Source organism: Anabrus simplex, chromosome 2 (genome assembly GCF_040414725.1).
Source record: "Anabrus simplex isolate iqAnaSimp1 chromosome 2, ASM4041472v1, whole genome shotgun sequence".
In the NCBI taxonomy this organism is placed as follows: domain Eukaryota; kingdom Metazoa; phylum Arthropoda; class Insecta; order Orthoptera; family Tettigoniidae; genus Anabrus; species Anabrus simplex.
In genome coordinates, this window is record NC_090266.1 from 1,133,828,875 (window position 1) to 1,133,850,122 (window position 21,248).

General features: G+C 37.9%; 1 protein-coding gene across 1 annotated transcript in view; it reads left to right on the forward strand.

Moving 5' to 3' along the window:
* Positions 1-21,248, forward strand: part of LOC136864739 (DEP domain-containing protein 1A) — a 157,805-nt gene that overhangs the window by 117,681 nt on the left and 18,876 nt on the right. The gene's annotated exons all lie outside the window — the stretch shown is intronic.

Sequence of the window (21,248 nt, forward strand, 5' to 3'; positions counted from 1 at the left end):
AACAACATATGCATTTCATGAGAATGCCTGTTTTATTTCCAAAGCATTGTTTTAGATTACCTATTTGGTAATACTTGTACTGACATTTCATTAATTGCTAGGACTACTCCCACAAGTTTTGAGTGTAGGAATAGTAACAACTCAAGCAGGATACTGACTTTTCAAGAGGTTATTAAATGTTGACCCAAGAAACATAATGGAATATGATTTGAAAAATGATCAAGTCTCTCTTCTTATAAACCAAATTCCCATCCTACGAGAACTTTCAATGTCAGAATACCTTGAACCATACACAGTGTTTAGGGATCTAGTTGGTAGTTCCTGTAGAGCAGGTACAGATATTGATGTGCTTACCATTCTTCTTTCTCTGAAAGCAGAATATAGGTACTTTGAGGAAGATGCAGTAGAGGCTTTATGCATCCCAGTCAGTAATATTGATAGTAACAGGTCATTTTCAACGTATTGTTACATGATATTTGACAAGAGAACCGTTCTGACTCCCAGTAATATGGCACTCATGATATATCTGTATTTTTCAGACTGATGTGTAAATTATTTACCTAGGCTAGGTCCCACTTGTTAACGTGTCTGGATAATTTGTTTAGATATATGTAATATGTGTTTTCATCAGAAGCATAACTCTCGTGTTTCTTGTTCATATGTAGAAATAAACTATAATGTTTTACTGCAAATTGTTATAAGCTATCTTTTGGTTTAGCTTTTATTGCACCGAGCTCGATAGCTGCAGTCGCTTAAGTGCGGCCAGTATCCAGTATTCGGGTGATATTGGGTTCAAACCCCACTGTCGGCAGCCCTGAAGATGGTTTTCTGTGGTTTCTCATTTTCACACCAGGCAAATGCTGGGGCTGTACCTTAATTAAGGCCACGGACGCTTCCTTCCCACTCGTAGCCCTCTCCTGTCCCATTGTCGCCATAAGACCTATCTGTGTCAGTGCGACGTGAAGTAAGTAGCAAAAAAAAAAAGCTTTTATTGCTGAAAATTGGAAATAAAATTCAACAAAATTATTGCTAAATAAAAGTACCAAAAAATATACCAATTTTACTTTTTTTAAATGACTAAATTAACCAAAAACAGATGCCTCTACAGATAGGTCGTATGGCGAAGGAGTGGGAAGGAAGCATCCTTGGCCGTAATTGTGGTACAGCCCCAGCATTTGCCTCGTATGAAAATGGAGATACCATGGAAAACAATCGTCAGGGCTGCCAACAGTAGGGTTCGAACCCACTATCTCCTGAGTGCGAGCTCACAGCTGCGCGCCCCTAACGCACGGTCAACTCACTTGTTAAATGTTACACTAAAGTGGTCCTATAGCCCCTTTACTGATGAGAACTTAGAATTTACTTGCTATCCACCGTCAGTTTTGAGTTGAAAAAATCCTGAAATAATTGAAATGTTTCTGTGGGAAAAGAAGTAAATACCTTAACATATATTTCATCTTATTTCAGAAATATAGTATTTTAAGCTCATTTCTGTTATTAAAATGTGCATGAAAAATGTAATGATTTAATTATTCCATATATTATAGTACAGTGCACAATAATATGAATTATGTGATGACAAGAGTCACTGTAGTATAGTATTTAGGGGCCTGTAGTAAAACTATCGTATTTACTTGCGTATTAGACCCCTTTTTTCCCCCCACTTTTACAGCCAAAAATAGTAAAGGGGGGTCCAATATGCGATAACCTCAAAATTTTGTGCAGCGAACACATGACTTCTAGTCTATAAAGAGCTATAAATTGTACTTGCAAATATCCTATACTGTTCTTTAGCAAACTTAGAATGTATTTAAGTTATACTGGTTATTTTCGTCGGAAGGCAGTATTTCTAAACATAAAAAGACAATAAATGGTAAACACGACTTTGAGGCCTACGGTACATATAAAAGTTCAATTTAGTTACTCATATCACGTCATTCATTACATCTCATTAATTCCTCTGGTGAGGTTGCTGTCAGGAAGGGCATTCGGCCGTAAAAACTCGCTACGAAGATTCGTCTCGCTTAATACTTGACCCTGTAGGGGAAAAAAGGGATACGGGTATTGTGTTATCATATACAGTAGAAGTCCGTTATAGCGAGAATTCATAACAGCGAAAAATTTACTCGCTATAACGGATTGTCGCTATATCCGATTTTTGTATAAAAGTCAGAAAACCCTTCATGCACTTTAAAATCGGTATGAAACTGCAATCAGTTTGTTCAAAACTTGTGTTTCTGCAGATGATATCCCCACTACGTCTTACTTGTTTGTTATTTTTCGTAATCCGATACTACGTGAAAGTGTATGATTAATTTCATTCTGAAAAAAATATAGTACCGTATTTCTCCGAATCCAAGATGAACCCCACTTTTTCCTTCAAAAATGTTAAATCAGGCTCAAAAAGAAGTTTGTAAAATCATATGAATGCCTTGTTGTACAGTAGGCCTACGCATTTTAAGATTATTTTTAGACGCCGAACATTGACTTTTGCCACGCCGTATTTATTTAATTTATTTTTTTATTTTTTTTTGCGGCTGCACAATTATTCTTTATTTCTGCGGGTTTAAGGACCGCTAACCTAACATTGGCATCATAATACCGAAGAGAACTCGTTGAAAATTTTCCGGCAGTACCTATTCCATACGTCTCTACAATACAACGATCCATCGGGAAATTATTCTTGCTGTCTATAAAACTGTTACTTTTACACAGCGTCAGATATAACCGGCTGCCGCTACACTCACGTCTCGCTTCTCGGGTTTGGCCAAATTCAGCGGCTAGCGATGTATAGGCCCAATCGCGTACGTTGAAAGTCAACGAACGAGTTTATTGCGCCACGGTATGGCCATTCCGCCCTTGCGTTTTTCGTGCACATGCCTCACAATTTCATCTTCGACTTTTTTAAAGTGTCCTAGTTGCGGACCACTGAATGAATTTTTTGTACAGTACGCATTTTTTTTAGCTCTTTGTCTTCACGCTAACGCCAAATACTGGCTTTAGTTAGGCCTATGCCGTATTTTCTTGCGGCTGCACAATTATTCTACATTTCCGAGTGTTTAATAAACATTAACATAATATCGACTAGAACCCGTTGAAAATTTGCCAGCAATACCTTTTCCACGTATCTTTACAATACGACTATCCATCACGAAAATATTCCTGCTGTCTGTAAACCTTAATTTTACTAAGCGTCAAGTACAATATACGCGTTATGACTGCACTGAGTAGCCATGGCTTTTCTAAGAATTTGATGCCATTCTGTAGATCTGAGAAACACACAGGCTCTGTACAACCGGTTGTCGCGGCTAGCGATGTGTAGTAAAGAGGCGGTCGTTTATTGTCAACGACTTCTGTGTGCGTTTGAAAAGAAGCAGCGTGGTTACTGCGGTAGTTGCCAGTGGTATCCATTAACTTACTGTTAGGCCGGGAATGCAACGACCCTTGAGTTTTTGCATGAGATTCTGAGAAGAAGAAAAAAAAAAAAACTTGGATTTGGAGAAATACAGTATAACTCCAGAGATTTCTGTGGCAAACACCTCAGCTTTCTTCTTCAAACAGCGTCACCTAACCTAACCGTATATGTAGCCTATCATGAAAACATGTTTGAAACGCAAGTAGAGAAATAACCTCCCCGCGAAAGATTTACATGTAAATAGCCGTAAATAGATGCGAGAAGATATGAAATATCCTCTGAAATCAGTAATGTACTCTGCCATATCTTGAGGTGTATCACATTCTTACTTAATTTCCGTATATAACATTAAAATTAAGATATCGTTTACTTCAGTCTTTATTTTTAACAAGTTAACAACTGCTATCAGCCACGTTATTTACGCATTTATTACGAAAACATGTTATCCTCTTTTATTTTGAATTTTCTTTAGAGAACAGCAGTCGATGGGTATTTCTAATCAACTCCAACATCGCCTTTGAATGTCAACGAGAGAGCTCGCAAATGCACAAAGTGAGACCGTACCGAAGATGATCGATCTTATTTTTTTGCAAACGTTTCAAGTTTTCTTATTCAAACAGCGTCACGTATCATAACTTAACCATACTATACGTATGATGAAAACACACTTCAAGCGCCAGTAGAGAAATTATACCTTTCTCGCTATAAATTTTCATAACAGCCTTTCCGTAATTTAACCAGACGCGACATAATATAAGCTAACCTCTGAAATCAATTAAGCACTCCGGCATATTTCGAGGTGTATCCCATTCTTACTTAATTGCAGTATTTAGCCTCAAAATTAAGCGGTCGTTTAGTCAGCCTTAATTTTTAACGAGTTAACAACTGTTATCGGATATGTTATTTACGCATTTATTACGAAAATATGTTCTCTTTCATTTCGAATTTTCTTTACGGAACAGCTGTCGACGGATATTACTAATCGACTCCGACATCGCCTTCGAATGTCGACGAGAGAAATTGCTAGTGCACATAGCGAGTAAACGATGCCGAAGGTAATTGATTGCATGCAATATCATCGCTGGGGTGCATAAATATCGGTAACGGAAAAAAACGTGCGCGTTTAATCGCTCGTAATAACGGGTGCTCCAGTGATAGGGTTCTCGCTGTAACCGAAGGAAGATACACAGTTTAATATAGGAATTCTGAAGGGAAAGAAAAAACTCATCGCTATAACGGAGTTCTCGTTATATGCCGTACTCGCTATAGCGGGCTTCTACTGTAATTAAATATTGATAAAAAAGAACTTAATGGCCAGTCATTTGTCTCTGTCAGTTCAGTAGTAGGCCTACCACACAGTAAAAATTATCACTGCTTTCATTTGCATTATCGCCGTGCGCCGCTAACATCCCTGACCTGCTACCGGCGTATCGGCAATTCAAGTGACGTCATCTTCACTTCCATCTCGTCGGCCATGCTTCATTCTCTTTGAGCCATGCAATGCAATCGAGAGCATATGAGGTCCCGTCTTTTTTAACCTTTTAAAAATAATTTTGTTCCCGACTATAGAGTCTAAACAGTGTGATTTTATTACCAAATGGTTTCTGGAGAATGTCTCTGATATTCCCTGTTGGTGTATATGTAACAGAAGCTACTCCTTCCGAATAAAGCTGTGCTGTAGAAGGCATGCCAAACCATCAGCTGATAACTAGCATATATTACGAGTTGTACTTCCGAATGTAATACATAGTAACTGGAAACATTCTTTTGATAACTGCAGCTGTTGAAACACAGACCCTCATTTTAAGTACATTTCATGCTTGTTCTCTGCATTTATCACATCAGGATTTACGTTAACAGCTGTCCATGAGATAAAACAAACCACATTGTTTAGGTTAGGTATATTATCACCCTAATAGTTCCTCGACGGAAGAAATAACAATAAATAACAGGAAAATGTACCGCTCTTTTTTTATTAACGCATAACCTGGTATGTTTTGTTTGGCGTCTCCGAAAATAGTTTAAAGTATGTGGGGGACATAAAATTATTTTTATTATTAGTATTATTATTCTTATTTGTTAGGTATGTTGGCGAGTAAAACAATCGTTTTAATTGGATAGCTTTTATCAAGTTTTAAACTTACTTCTCTCCAAATATGTACCTATATTGGCCCGAGTTACGAGATATTAAACGACCACTTTGTTAATGCTCTTGCCTGCTGTATAAACAGCAACAACCGTGAATATTTCTCAACTAAAGTAAACTCATTTCCTCATCCCGTGGTGGTACAGCTCTTTTTAGACACACCCCCAGTAGAGGGGAGTTTCATGTACCGCTTTTACCGCATATCAACCTCCTTGCCATTCGTAAATCTCTGGCAGTACGGTACCGGGAATCGAAGTCAGACTCCTGAGAACAGCAACTAATTGTGCTAACCATTACGCTGGCGGACATTATTAACTACAAAACAGGCATATAGCATGACTGATGCATGCTTGCATGCACGGGTCAGACGCGAAGCTAGGCCTATTCACCTATTTGTCCGACATCATCAGAGCTGCAGTAGACGTATGCTACGGAGGTGGACATTTCTTAACTACGAAACACAGATGTACCGCATGGATTTGACGTATTTTCATAGAGTACGGCGAACGGACGAAACCATTCACAAATTTGTGCAATGTCATCAGAGCTGCAGTAAGACTTGTACCCGCTTCGAAGCGGAATCGTTGTTCTTCTCTGACTAATTACGTTGGGGGTCTTGTATGCGAGATTTATTTCTTTCATTTTCTTCATCTCTAAAAGCCGGGGGGGGGGGGGCTCTAATACAGGAGTAAATACGGTAATCAGAATTAAAGAACAACTACGAGGTTTTCAGTTGCGCAAGGCAACAACCTGCAAAGACATTTAGAATAACCAATAGGGCATATGGTAAACGCAAGTTACCACAATTTGAAAGTGATTTCAAAAAGAACAGTTATTTCAGAAAGTTCTATCAGAACTTCAAAAAAAAAAGGGGACAAAACTGAAGTAAACAATTACAGAGGCATGTCACTTTTGCCAGTAGCATGTAAGATCCTGTCGAAAGCACTGTTTGGTAGATATGAACAGCAAATCGACAAGAAATCAGAGAATATTAGGCTAGTTTCAGGAAGCACGATCATATGCTGAACAGATCTTAAACTTGAGGAACATAATCCGAGGCAAACTGGCACAAAATAGAGAGTATGTGATAGTATTCATAGATTCAAGAAGGCCTACAATTCAATTGATAGGGAGATGCTGATGAAAGATCCTGGTAAAGTTTAGTGTAGATGACAGTTCACAAAATCTAAATGAACAGACCGTCAGCACTGCAGTGTCAAAGTTTAAGTTCATGGCAGAAATCTTAAATTCATTCAAAATTAGACCGAGCCAGTTGGCTGTGCGGTTAGGTTTGTGCAGCTGTGATCTTGCACTCCAGAGATAGTGGGTTCGAATTCCACTGTCGGTAGGCCTGAAGATGGCTTTCTGTGGTTTCCCATTTTCACACGAGGCAAATGCTGGGGCTATACCTTAATTAAGACCACGACCGCTACCTTCCCGATCCTCGCTCTCCATCCTTCCGTTACCGAAAACCTTTGATGTGGTTTTTTTTTTGCTAGTGGCTTTACGTCGCATCAACACAGATAGATCTTATGGCGACGATGGAATAGGAGCTTGGGCGGTGGAGCCCTGGCCTTTTCAGCTCAAGTTGGCAGGTTCAATCCTGGCTCTTTCGAGTGGTATTTGAAGGTGCTGAAATAAGTCGGTCTTGTGTCAGTAGATTTAGTGGCACGTAAAAGAACTCCTGCGTGACAAAATTCTGGCACCTCAGCATCTCCAAAAACTGTAAATGTAGTCAGTGGGGCTTAAAAACCAATAACATTATTAGCAAATGAAACAAGCACATCGAGTCAGGCTTGGGCGAAACATAAAGGTGTCTCCATCAACTGCCTTGCCTTTGCAGATCTGGCAATCCTTGTGAATAACATTGAGTCGGTAATGAGATGAATCTACATTCTTCGAGATGGGGCTATGAAGACTAGTCGAAGAAACAAAATTCATGACAAACATCAAGTCAGCTCTAAGGTCCATGAAGTTGAAGGAAAAATTGAGAAATGGAAGACCTTCAAGTATTTTGGCGAAATGATCCAACACAGTGGTACAGAAAAGGAAGCTGTGGAAGCAAGAATCTGGAAAATGGAACTGGCATACCACTTAACAAAGGATGTGTACAATAAGAAATTCATTAGTTTGAGGAAAATAATCAGACGTTATAGCATGGTTATCAAGCCGGAAGCATTGTTCGCTGCTGAAATTTTGAACCTTATCTGTAAAGGAAAAGAAGATTCTAAGACTTGAATATGTTGATGGACAATGGAGACTGAGACCAAACAGTGAACTATACAAGGAAACAAACAGAAGGAATTCCTTAAAGTATATACAGAAACTCACTATTGTGGAACTGATGAGGAGGAGATGAGCCCAGTTTTATGTACATATCCTCAGGATGAGTGAAGACAGGCTCACGTGAAAGATCCTGACACGCTTTGAGTGGGGGGAAAGGTTTGCTTACAGAAATCTACAAGGATTAGGAGGAAAATATACATTGGAGAAGAAGATAGTAAGGATCGAAGCAAATTCAGAAGAATGGGATCACATCTTAGCGATTTAAAAGAGGAAGTTGGAATAAAACCTCCAAAGGTAGTCTTTTTGGAAGAATGAAGAAAAGAAGTAAGCAACTGAATGAGGGAATACTGACAGAATATCAAAGCCAATGGAGGAAACAGATGAATGCATACATACCCAGTATGCTGAAGCTGTTATACTGTGGTCATTAGTAACAAAAACCAACACGAAGATGAATAAAATTTCATTAATATGTAACTTACAATTGCCAGACTGAGTTGGTCACTCAGCAGAGCACTGACTTTCCGAGTCCAAGTTAACAGGTTTGATCCTCCCTCAGTTCGGTGGTATTTGAAAGTGCTTGAATATGCCAGCCCTGTGTCAGTAGATTTACCAGCACATGAAAAATATTCCTGTGGAACAAAATTCCGACACCTGGGCATCTGTGAAAGCTATAAAAGCCGTTATTGGGATGTAAAATCGTTATTATTAAATAGTTGACTGTGATGGTAATGTTCAAGGATTCTTATGTTTCAAAAAGTGACTCTCAAACATTGTCGTTGGCTTGCTGGGCGGGATGCTGCTTAACCATATTCCTGTTAACCATTACTGTATACATCAATGCTTTTTTTCCTATGTTCCATTGTTATATTTGATATTTTATCATTTCATAAAACTGCCTATGGCTTTTCATTCTTACTGTACTCTAGTTCTTAGCTATGCATCCTAATGTATCTTTCCTTCTTTTGAATGTTCCTTTTTCTTGATTTATTTCTTTGTATATATCTGACATTTTGGACTTCAGCAATAGCTTTATCCATAATAAAAATAATAATAATTAAAGAAAGGTGATAGTATATATCCTTTGTCATTTTGACAGCAATAGTTTTATCTAGTGATGGGTTGCGACTGGAATCACGAAGAGTCGATTCCATATGCCTGCGGAATCAGGTACCCGATTCCGGAATGGATGATATAGATGTTGATTCTCATAGAGAATCTGAAATATTTGTCCTGAATGAGTAAATTTATAATACCAATATAAATGGTCCATTATTGGACATTATAAATTTTCCAGCTAACTCATTCCTGGTTGCCAGCGTTTCACCCTTGTGTGCTAGGTTGGGCTCATCAGTTGATACCTAGCACACCTACCAAGACGCTGGCTAGTGCATACCGTGGAGGCCACTGCGTAGGCTACCTGGAGCCACCGGCAGTGCCAATGCTCTATGAGAGACTTTGTCTCTTTACCAAAAATAGATGCCTGCTTGGCTATCAGATGATATCGATGTTGATTCCCATAGAGAATCTGAAATATTTGTCCCGAATGAGTAAATTTATAATGTCCAATAATGGACCATTTATATTGGTATTATTATCCGGAATCGATTCCGAAGAACTAGTAGCACCATCTATTATGCAGATGCATAAACACGTGCAGCACGAATATGTTCTGTAATGCGAGTTTGTTTTGGTTTATAACCAGGTCACTTTACAAGCCATGCCTGCTCTTGTTGTAGTGTCCTGGAGTTATATACTCTAATGCTACTCTAATTTGATCAGGAAATATGATTCTCTGTTTGAAACTAATCAACTTATATGGATTGTAAACAAATCAAAATTTGTATAGGGATTATGACATAATATAACACTATTTCATCAAAATACAATTGTACTAAAGAGACAACCTTAACTAATGTTAAGCAGTGATGAAAACAAAAATAGTAATTCTGACAGTTCCTCGTAATAATATTTAGCAGTATTATGAAATGATCATCTTCTTTTTGTACCAATTTTCTCACACCTGTGGGGTTGCGGGTGCGAAATGTATCTCACATGTTTATTTGGCCCTGTTTTACAACCGGATGCCCTTCCTGATGCCATTGCTATGTGGAGTGTGTTGTCTGAATATGAAGAGGAAAATGTTGGGACAAACGCAAACACCCAGTCTTCGGGCAAAAATAACTAATGAGAGGCGGTTAAAATTCCCACCTGGCCGGGGATCGAACCCGAGACCCTCTGAACCGAAAGCCTCAACGCTGACCAGTCAGCCAATGAGTCAGACAGTACCACGAAATGCTCATATCAAATTAAATGTAATGGAAGACAGGTATGCTACGAAACAAGTTGTGTAGTTACTTAATTTCACAGACTTTATACATTTAAACTAACAATATTTGAAAACCACATGAGAAAAATACAGTATAAGCATAAATAACAATGTCGATTGCTACACCCAGTGTCAAAAGGTGTAATGTGATTTCCAGACTACAAGGATAAATTGTTATTTCATTATTATGTGGCATAATTCATTCATGAAAACCAATAAGACATTTCACTGTATACAAAAGAAATAGGAAATATTGCACGTTCGAATTTGCCCCACTTATATACGGAAGACTCACTCTAATGAGTGCACCTAGCACACTCTGGTGACGTCATCGGGAACCGATTCCTCGCATGCGACATTGAGTGCGACTTCGGAGTCGTAGAACCGATTGTCGCGATTCCAGGTGTCATTCACGCACATCACTAGTTTTATCCATAATAATAATAAACAGCAAAGGTGATATCCTTTGACATGGTATATCTGATCTTGTTATCCTATCCAGATTTATTTTACAATTCCTGATTCACCGCATGATTTCTTGGTTCCTTCCTCGTGTTTCCTGATGTTATACTGTCTCTTCCATTCTCAGTAGTGCATTTGGATTGTCAGTGTCCTATTTCTAAGGCTGCAGTCTCAATCACAGCTGAGGTTGGTGGGCATTTGAGTGTGTTTAAATGCAACCATTGCATCATTGGTTTCTGGCTCATTAAACAACTGTGAGACATTGTGGCATCTCTTAATATCTGTAGCATTTGGAGGGAAGTAAAACAAATGAGAGAGAGAGAGAGAGAGAGAGAGAGAGAGAGAGAGAGTTTGCACCTGCTCACCAACTTAGAACATACTATTCAAGCCGCTTTTTCATAGTGATTCCTTTTACATTAACATTGTCTCAATTTTCAGTTGTGGAATTGGGTTTGGAGTTGATATAGTTGTACATATTAATTTGCTTTGGTGGTGGGTCCATTATAATGATAACTGATAACGGTTATTAATTTACTCGCTATATCCTGTAAAATTCTGGAAAGGTGGAAAAAAAAAAAAAAAACAACAACAACATTAAAATCTAGATGAAACAGCAGTCAGTTTGTTCAAAACTTTTCGTGGATGTTTTTCATATTGCGGCTTACTAGTTAGTTGCGGTATTTTCTAATCCCATCACTCTGTGAACATGCATGTTCATTTTCATTCTTAAAAATGTAATAGCATCAGTCCAGAGGCTTACGTGGCAATTGGTTCAATTTTTTTACTTAAAACAGCATTGCCTAACCTAACTACCATGCATGTGAAATGAAAATACATTTCAAGCCCCCTGTAGAGTAATTATAACCTCTTCGTTACAAATTTACATGAGCAGCCTTTCTCAAATTTAACCATATAGGAAAGTATATAACCTAACTTCTCAAATCAGTAATACACACTGCCATATCTTGAGAAGTACCACAATCTTTTTTAATTTTTGTACCTAGTATTAAAATTAAGCAATCCTTTACTTCAGCCCGTATTTTTAAGGAGTTAACTGCTGTCAGCCATGTTATTTACACACTTGATGCGAAAACATGTTCTCTCCTTTCATTTCGAACTTCACTGTTGACACCAGTCAGAGTCATGAGTTGACAGATATTGCTATTCGATGTTGCAGCACCTTTGAATGTCGGTGAGGGCTCACTTGTGCACATAGCGAGAAATCAATACAGAAGGTGATTGATCGTATTCATTGTCAACACTGCAGTGTATAAATATTGATGATGGATAAATTAGCAAGTCCTCATCTATTCGTAATAATAGGTGAATCAGTGAAACAGTTCCTGTGACTAAAGAATATTATACAGATTAATATGGGAATTTTCGAGGGGCATAAAAACGAAATGGGGTTCACGCTATATGCCGTACTCGTCATAGCGGACTTCTGCTGTACAGTAAATAGGTAGGATTTCCTAACAGACTAACAGTGGAGGGTTACAAAAAAGGCTGGGTTAACATTTGAAGATGATTCGATTATGTGCTCTGTAATTTCAAGGCAAAATTGTGTAGTGATTAGAAGTTTTTAAACCGAGCTCGATAGCTGCAGTCGCTTAAGTGTGGCCACTATCCAGTATTCGGGAGATAGTAGGTTCGAACCCCACTGCCGGCAGCCCTGAAAATGGTTTTCCGTGGTTTCCCATTTTCACACCAGGCAAATGCTGGGGCTGTACCTTAATTAAGACCATGGCCGCTTCCTTCCCACTCCCACCCCTTCCCTGTCCTATCGTTGCCATATGACCTATCTGTGTCGGTGCGACGTTAAACAACTAGCAAAAAAAAAAAGAAGTTTTTAAGCAATTCATAAATTTATGACTGAATGCTGCAAGACTGAATAGCATATTGCAACATTGATCCTTTTATATGCTTACATTTAATATCTGGTGACATCATTAAATATCTTTTCTGCAATTTGCTTTACGTCGCACCGACACAGATAGGTCTCATGGCGATGATAGGATAGGTATGGCCTAGGAGTGGGAAGGAAGCTACCGTGGCCTTAATTAAGGTACAGCCCCAACATTTGCCTGGTGTGAAAATGGGAAACCATGGAAAACCATCTTCAGGGGTGCTGACAGTGGGGTTCGAACCCACTATTTCCCGGATGCGAGCTCACAGCTGCGCGCCCCTAACCGCATGGCCAACTCGCCCGGTTAAATATCTTTAGACAGCTGAAATTAAGTTAAACTGGTATTATTGGAGCAATAGTACTTGAGCTGTAATGGACTAATTGTGGTTTTCAGTCCAGACTGTCACAATGGATGTACAGTGTTTGCTGTTACTTAGCAGTATTTTAGTTACTTTTACTTTTCATTCGTGCATATTGTATATTTCCTTTTCTTTTTTTTTTAAGTTTCTTACATTACGTTATGTCTGCTGTCTAAGCAGTATACCAAAAATGTAAGTGCATTATTCTGCTTACGAGAAGCAAGAGCTATTTAAAATACTTTGAGTCCTTTCATTGTTTGTATTACTTGAATAGATCTTGAGAGTCATCACTTGCCAGCAACTCCTTAATTTATTCTTCCTTAGTATACTAGAATGTGTTCCAAATATCACTTAGGCTTTTTTTTTTTTTTTTTTTTCCTGTATCAGGATGTTTGTAGTTAATGATTTCTTGCATTACCCTGGGATTTCTTTTATGATCTATCATGAAGTCGGCAATTTACCTTATTCTCTGAATCCTTTTATTGAGGAATATGTCTCAAAATTAATTGAATCATCTTCAGTAGCTACACATCAGGTGTAAGGGCATAAAGAATTTTCTTGCAGTCCAAAAAGCAATCGTATTTAGAATTTTGTGATCACTTACAAGTATAGACTATAATATTCAGAAAATAAGTCAAACATGTATGATTATAACAGGGAAGAAACATAAAATATTTGACAGAGGCTTCAGAATTAATCTTGGATAATGGCCAAATCACTCCTGGTTTTTTTATAGAAATGGTATGCATGCTCTACCATTGTTCTCTAGTTCCTCAGTTGTTCTTGGGTAGAGAGCCCTAAGCTCTCTCTCTGATTTGTAGGCCAAGATAAATTGCGTTTATTAGAAAAAGCAATGCTCAGATGTCTCGTGAAAAATGTTTAAAACAAAAAGTCCCACCTCATGCTGCTACCGCCTTGATGAGCCTTGGCTTACCAGCGACCGTTGCTCGGCCCAAAGGCTTTCAGATTATGAGGTGATGTATGATTAGCGCGACAAAACTTCTAGGCCGTTATTCTTTACTTTCTTGACCGGGGCTGCTATCTCGTCATCAGATAGCTCCTCAATTGTTATCATGTGGGCTGAGTAGACCTCAAATCAACCCCCAGATCCAGGGACAAAATCCTTTACCTAGCAAGGAATCAAAACCAGGGCCTCCAGGTAAGAGGCAGGCTCGCCTCAAACCACTGGGCTGGTAGCTGAAAGTTTCTAGCATCAGAATAGAAGTACCATAAGGATTATGAAGAATTGAGAGGTTTTTTTCTGGTATGCTCTTGAACTTTCAATATTAAACATTCAAAATTCAGCATTGTTTGTAATCTCATTTGTGCATAACTACAAGGAACTACTGTAAGTTTTTTTCCTCAATTTTGTTTTGTGTCGCACCAACAGAGATAGGTCTTGTTTTCCTTTCAGTGAATGTAGTTTTTAGCTCCTGTATTAGGCATTTAATTCCTATTTTAGATTTTTTTTTTTCAGCATCGTTTATTCCTCATGAAATGTTATCTGACCCCAACTTGGCAGATTCGATCCTGGCTCAGTCCGGTGGTATTTGAAGGTGTTCAAATATGTCAGCGTCATGTCAGTAGATTTACAGGCATGTAAAAGAACTCCTGCAGAACAAAATACTGGCACCTCGGCCCCTCTGAAAACTGTCAAAAGTAGTTGGAGGGACGTAAAATAATAATAATAATAATAATTATTATTATTATTATTATTATTATTATTATTATTATTATTATTATTATTATTATTATTATTATTATATGAAATGCCATCTTGTTAGCAATTCCCAAGAATCTAGACAATTCAAAGCATAGCTAGATTTTTCTATGCAATTCTCCTTTATATTATTCCATCCAGAGCTATTCTTACTCTTAATATAATTCTGATTGTATAGAATATGACACAGTGACTCAGTTTTAAATAAATTAATAAATGTATTTTAAATCAACAGCCGGCCCCGTGGTGTAGGGGTAGCGTGCCTGCCTCTTAGCCGGAGGCCCTGGGTTCGATTCTCAGCCAGGTCAGGGATTTTTACTTGGACCTGAGGACTGGTTCGAGGTCCACTCAGCCTACGTGATTAGAATTGAGGAGCTGTCTGATGCTGAGATAGCGGCCCCGGTCTAGAAAGCCAAGAATAACGGCCGAGAGGATTTGTCGTGCTGACCACACGACACCTCGTAATCTGCAGGCCTTCGGGCTGAGCAGCGGTCGCTTGGTAGGCCAAGGCCCTTCAAGGGCTGTAGTGCCATGGGGTTGGGGTTTGGGTTTGGTTTGGGATTTTAAATCAATAATACTTAACAATAGAAAAACCTGGTTTCAAATTTTCTTTTGATTTTTAATATTAGCAAAGAAAGTTCAACCAAAAATTCAAACACCAGATAACCGACATGCCTTTGTATAACTTTCTGATAAGTGGAGTTAATTTGAGATTAACAAGCTAGTCCTGTTGTATTTAAGATCCCTGTGACAATTGCAATATTAAATTACTTTAGAGTGAATATTAATTTTGTTAGTCATTTTTGGATCAACCTATGGTAATTTCCTAATATGCTGTACATAGACATCAAATATTTATCATATGTTCTGGCTATGACAGCTTATAGCCTGAGAATCCAACTTAATGGTACTCGTACAGAATCAGTTAAAATTAAGAAAGTTATTAAATTGAGAGTTGTGTTTTTCAGTCAGTCAGTATGAGATAGTCCTAAATAATATGGGTGTGTGATAGAATTAACCCATTCACTGCCAGGCAAAAATGCAAAGATGAGGTCTAAAAATGCTAGGCTGTTTTAATGGAAAGCCTATACAATATCTGATAGTGATGTTGTTGATATTAATAGTGACCGGAAAGAAAGGAATGTTGACCAGGACAATCCTGCACAGGCTCCACAACATTTTCTGGATTCATTAGTTCTTTAATTTCCTCCTCTCTTACACAACTCTTCTTACACTTCGACGCCATGCTTTTACAAGTCGCACGTAAACATGTCGAGGAACTTCACACATCGCTCGAGATTATGGATAGACAGAAAACAAGAGAATGTTGTCATAACATGGTATTTTGAACTCTCTTTAATGGTCATGTCAAGATTAGGGGCCATTTTCAGTCTAGAAGCCTATCAAACAATAAAGAAATGCAGCTTCTCTCAGAGCGTCGCTGGCAAGTTTCGTTAATATTTTGAGGATCACTCCCAGCAACTCTGGCACTAAGAGGGATAAACAATAGCATAAGTAAAGCAACACTTGTCAGGTAGAAACGAAACAAGAAATAAAGGCCACTGCATTAGTAACTGACAAGAAACTAAAATGAAAGGTCCAAAGGAATGTGAATGATAAAACAACAGAAAAGACAGAGCCCTTTGAAGAAAAATATATTAGAGGGCATAACCATATGTTAGGTGACAGGGCAAGGGGGAGGTTAATGTTTTGATTTTTCAAGCAATTGTCTTCTAAACCAGGGAAATTATATCGATTAATTTTATTAGTTTCCGAATAACTTGTTGAATTATTATTTGCAATATGTTTAGTAATGGAGTTAACATCTGTAATGGATAATTCATAGTTTACCAAATTAACTTTCTACTGCTGGCAGTAAGAGATAACACTAAGCCCTCTTTTTAAGAGGATAATGATAAAAAGATCCTGTACACATTTATTTTTGATATGTTACTATGTTCTGATGGTATGTCAGTTGAGTCCAGGGTTGTCAGATATCCTGTATTTAAGAGTAATGTCCCCTGTTCCTTACAAGTTAGATACAGGAAGCCGATAATCCCAGGGTTTTTTTTTTTTTTTCCTTCAAAATAGGAAATAAAGATTTTGCTTGTCACCTTGTCAAGAAATGTACACAAAAGATATTTTAAAAGAATAATTGTCTTCAATATACATTTTAATGTAAAGTACTTGAGATTTTGCATTGTTGGTTCAAGTAAAAGAAAGCTCAATAACAGACATCTGTTTGTTTGCCCATCCCTAGCACCTTAACAGAAAAACATTCTACTTTCTCTGTTGCCTCTTTTTTATGTTCAGATGTGGTGAGATTTATTACAGCCTAGTTAATAAAACTAGAACATCCACATAATGTCAGGTAAATGGAAAACGGATGAGGGTGGTGGTACGAGAAAATTTAAAAAGACTGCATGTATTTTTTTATCAGCAGTAGCTGTTTGAAGAAGGCTTAAGGAATATGAAAATCTACATTAAGCAGGCTGTAAATAAGTAACAAAATAATCTTCCACTGCTTGTGGTAGACAAAGTGAATGTTTCAATATAATTTATTTATTTATCATATGATTCATACAAAACAATAAGAAATGCATTTACAAAATTTACACAGTTTACAGCATTGGGACCCTATTTTCTTATTTGGATTGAAAGGTTTTGTAATCCATGTGATTGCCTTGGGAGTTGTAGAATGGATTTCATCCAAAGAACCAGGGTATGATTGTAGAAGGCACTCCTGCATGATATGCTGCTTGGTCTGCATTTCAAATCCAGTCACATTGAGGAGAGTCAATCCAACCCCATTGATGTATGAGAAACAGAGGTAGATAGAGTTACTTAAATACAGCTTCTCAGCTGTGACTTATGGTAAAGGATGAGAGTGGAGTCACATTGTCCAGTTATAAGTAGCACTGAAATGCCAACTTTTGCCATGGGAAGTTCCTTTAACTGGCACACCCTTAATTTTGCCCCATCCTGCATAGCACAGTGGCCTAGCTACTAGCTTTCCACCCTGATGGCTGAGGTTCAAATCCTGGTTGAACCAGAGTTGAAATTTTCACCTGAATAATCACATGGGATCAGGAAAGGCATCTGGCCAAAACCAAAAAGAGCAAAAGTGATTACAGCATCCGTATAAAATATCCAGGATAAGTTAAAGAATGTTTAATAGGAAATTTATTCAGAAGTCTAGAATTATGTCCTCTTTTTTTTTTTAATGCTGCACTGTCACAGATAGGTTTTTCTGGTGACGATGGGCTGGAAGTGGGAAGTCACTATGGCCTTAATTAAGGTACAGCCCCAGTATTTGCCTGGTGTGAAGAGGGGAATGCTCAGAAAACCGTCTTCAGGGCTGCTGGCAGTGGGGTTTGAACCCACTATCTCCTAATTTCAAGCTGACAGCTACTTGACCCAAACCACACAGCCATTTGCCTGGTAGAATTGTCTAATAATATTGCTCAAGTTTTCCTCAACATTAATTCCATTTCTAAGCAAATTGTAAATTATTGTAAGTAATAAATTGACAGGTTATTTTCTATCTAATATGAGGTCTAAAGATAATTGCTTGACAGTTGAAGTGTGTGACAACTCTCTTACTTGTTCCTCTGTATGTCTTCATCTTCCAAATGCTTAGTATTTTTACTTGTTACTTTTTTTTTTTCACATAATTTTTGGTTCCATCTTTTCAAAATCTTCTAAAACTTGTGCTAAATCCTTTTATTTATTTTTAGATCTCACAATTTCATTTTTACTGTTTTAATTAGATTTGGAACTTGTTGACCAACTGAAAAGCCCATGTTTTTTTAATTCTTAATATACAACACTGAAAAATGTTGCTTTGAATTTTTTTTTTTTTTCTTTTCTTCAAAGGGCTCTGTCCTTTCTGTTGTTTTATCATTTACATTCCTTTGGACCTTTCATTTTAGTTTCTTGTCAGTTACTAATGCAGTGGCCTTTATTTCTTGTTTCGTTTCTACCTGACAAGTGTTGCTTTACTTATGCTATTGTTTATCCCTCTTAGTGCCAGAGTTGCTGGGAGTGATCCTCAAAATATTAACGAAACTTGCCAGCGACGCTCTGAGAGAAGCTGCATTTCTTTATTGTTTGATAGGCTTCTAGACTGAAAATGGCCCCTAATCTTGGCATGACCATTAAAGAGAGTTCAAAATACCATGTTATGACAACATTCTCATGTTTTCTGTCTATCCATAATCTCGAGCGATGTATTGCACGGTGATTCTGTCTCCCCTTTTCTATTTAATTTAGTCCGACTCGTTAGCTGAATGGTCAGCATACTGGCCTTCGGTTCAGAGGGTCCTGGATTCGATTCCCGGCCGGGTCGGGGATTTTAATCATAATTGGTTCATTCCAGTGGCTTGGGAGCTGGGGGTGTGTGGCGTATTCAGCATTAGAAATCATCCTAGGTAGAGCCCTCATTTTCGCAGACATGCAGGTCGCCTAATAGGCCATCTAAGAAAAAAAGACCCGCACCAGGCCTCTCCGAAGGCCATACGCCATTATTAATTATTATTATTGAATTTACACTCTAGTTATACGTATTAAATGAGATTTCTGTGTATAATATTGCATGAACGTACAGGTTTAAATTATCTGAAACAATGACCGAAATTGATCAAGTGGCTGCAGGTTTTGGCTCACGTATTGGTCAGTTTGTATTCGGGAGATGATGGGTTCAGATTCAACTAATAATGGCTGAATATTTGGTCCGCCCGGTCAATATATTATTAGTATTTGAATAATTTATACGTACATGTTTCGGGAGCCTTAACTCCCTTCGTCAGCGTATTTACATCAAAATCTACCTTATCCAAGTCTCAAGATACAAAATCTCATCACATTAACATTAAGCATTTTCCTGTTTAACCTCAACACTAGTCACTATATGTACACTTTGTTGTTTTTTGTATAATAATGCCTGTTGTAACCCAACACGTAAGACATGGAACATATTTAGAAACACTCTTGAATTGTCCACTCATTCCTCTTATCCTTTACACTCATACAACGTGTATCATCACCCTGGATGGATCCATTAGCTGAGTCAGCCACTGATAAAATGTTCCTTGTCACTGCTTGTATTGTTGCTGCCACTAGGAATCTACCATCTTAACGTCCAATTTGACATCCTTTGAAGTTAATCCCCTTATAGGTTGCAGTGATATGTTAGTCTTTGTATACATATTAAAAATTTTAGTCATGTATGTGCCGTCAGGGCAGAAGACGTTTGCTCGATTGTTGCAGGACCGGACTTTTTGAATCAGAGCGGAACAAACCTCCCATTATGTTTCTGCAAATGCTCCTCTAGTACTATAAAAAAGAATAAAGAAAGTAAAGCTATTTTTACCTAGTTAAAATGTATATTAAAATACTTTATGATATAAAATATTAGGACTTACATGTGGATAAAGCATAGGAAACTTATCCGCTCGCCGGCCAGCCACTAACAGAAAGTATACTACCCATATAACCTGACCGTTTAAGAGGAGGGGGGGGGGGTTAGCGGTGGGGAGTGGGCCGGACGGTTATAATTGATGCTCTGTCATCCTTTTTCTTTTTCTTCACATATTGGTTAGCCAACTTAAATAACGGATTTTCAGATTTTCTTCCTTAATGTGTTCATTTAAATTGTTGTCAATATTTTGTTTCTGATCTATGTAAGTTTCTAATTTCTCCAGGATGTCCATGTACTTCCCTTTGTTGAATGTGTTAATTTCATGTTTTGTTCGATGTTGGTGAATGAGTAATTATTTTCGTGCATGTGTTCACACATAGCTGAATATTTTCCGTACTTTTTGGCGTTTATATGTTCTTTATATCTAATGGCTATATTTCTTTCCAATTGTCCTGCACTTTTTATCTACTTCAGTCTTTATTCGCCTGTATTCTTTTCTGCCCTCCTCATTTTTTGCATTCTTATACTTTCATCATTCGTCAGTCAGGTCTGGAGGTCTAGTATCTCTTCAGTTATCCACTGCTTCGTAGTTGCTCTTTCCTTTCTTCCTAACTTTTCTTCAGCAGCCTTATTGATCTCATTCTTCATGACTGTCCATTCTTCCTGTACTATATTTCCTTCGGCCTTTTCATTTTGTTCTAGTGTTACATATTCCTTGAAACAATCGCTCACACTCTTTTCTTTCAACTTGTCTAGATCCCATCTCCTTGCATTCCTTCCATTAATCATTTTTTTCAATTTCAGATGGCATTTCATGACCAATAGGTTGTGGTCAGAGTCCACATCTGCTCCTGGGAAAGTCTTGCAATCCAAGACCTGGTTTTTGAATCTCTGCCTAATCATAATGAAGCCAATTTGATACTTTCCTATGTCTCCAGGTTTTATCCATGTATACAGCCGTCGTTTGTGGTGTTTGAACCAAGTGTTAGCAAGAACTAAATTATGATCGGTGCAGAATTCAACCAGCTGGCTTCCTCTTCCATTTCTTTGTTCCAATCCGAATTCTCCTACTATGCTACCTTCTCTTCCTTGGCCTACCACTGCATTCCAGTCTCCCATCACAATTAGATTGTCATCGCATTTTACATATTGTATTAAATCTTCTATCTCTTCGTATGTTCTTTCAATTTCTTCATCAACCACTGA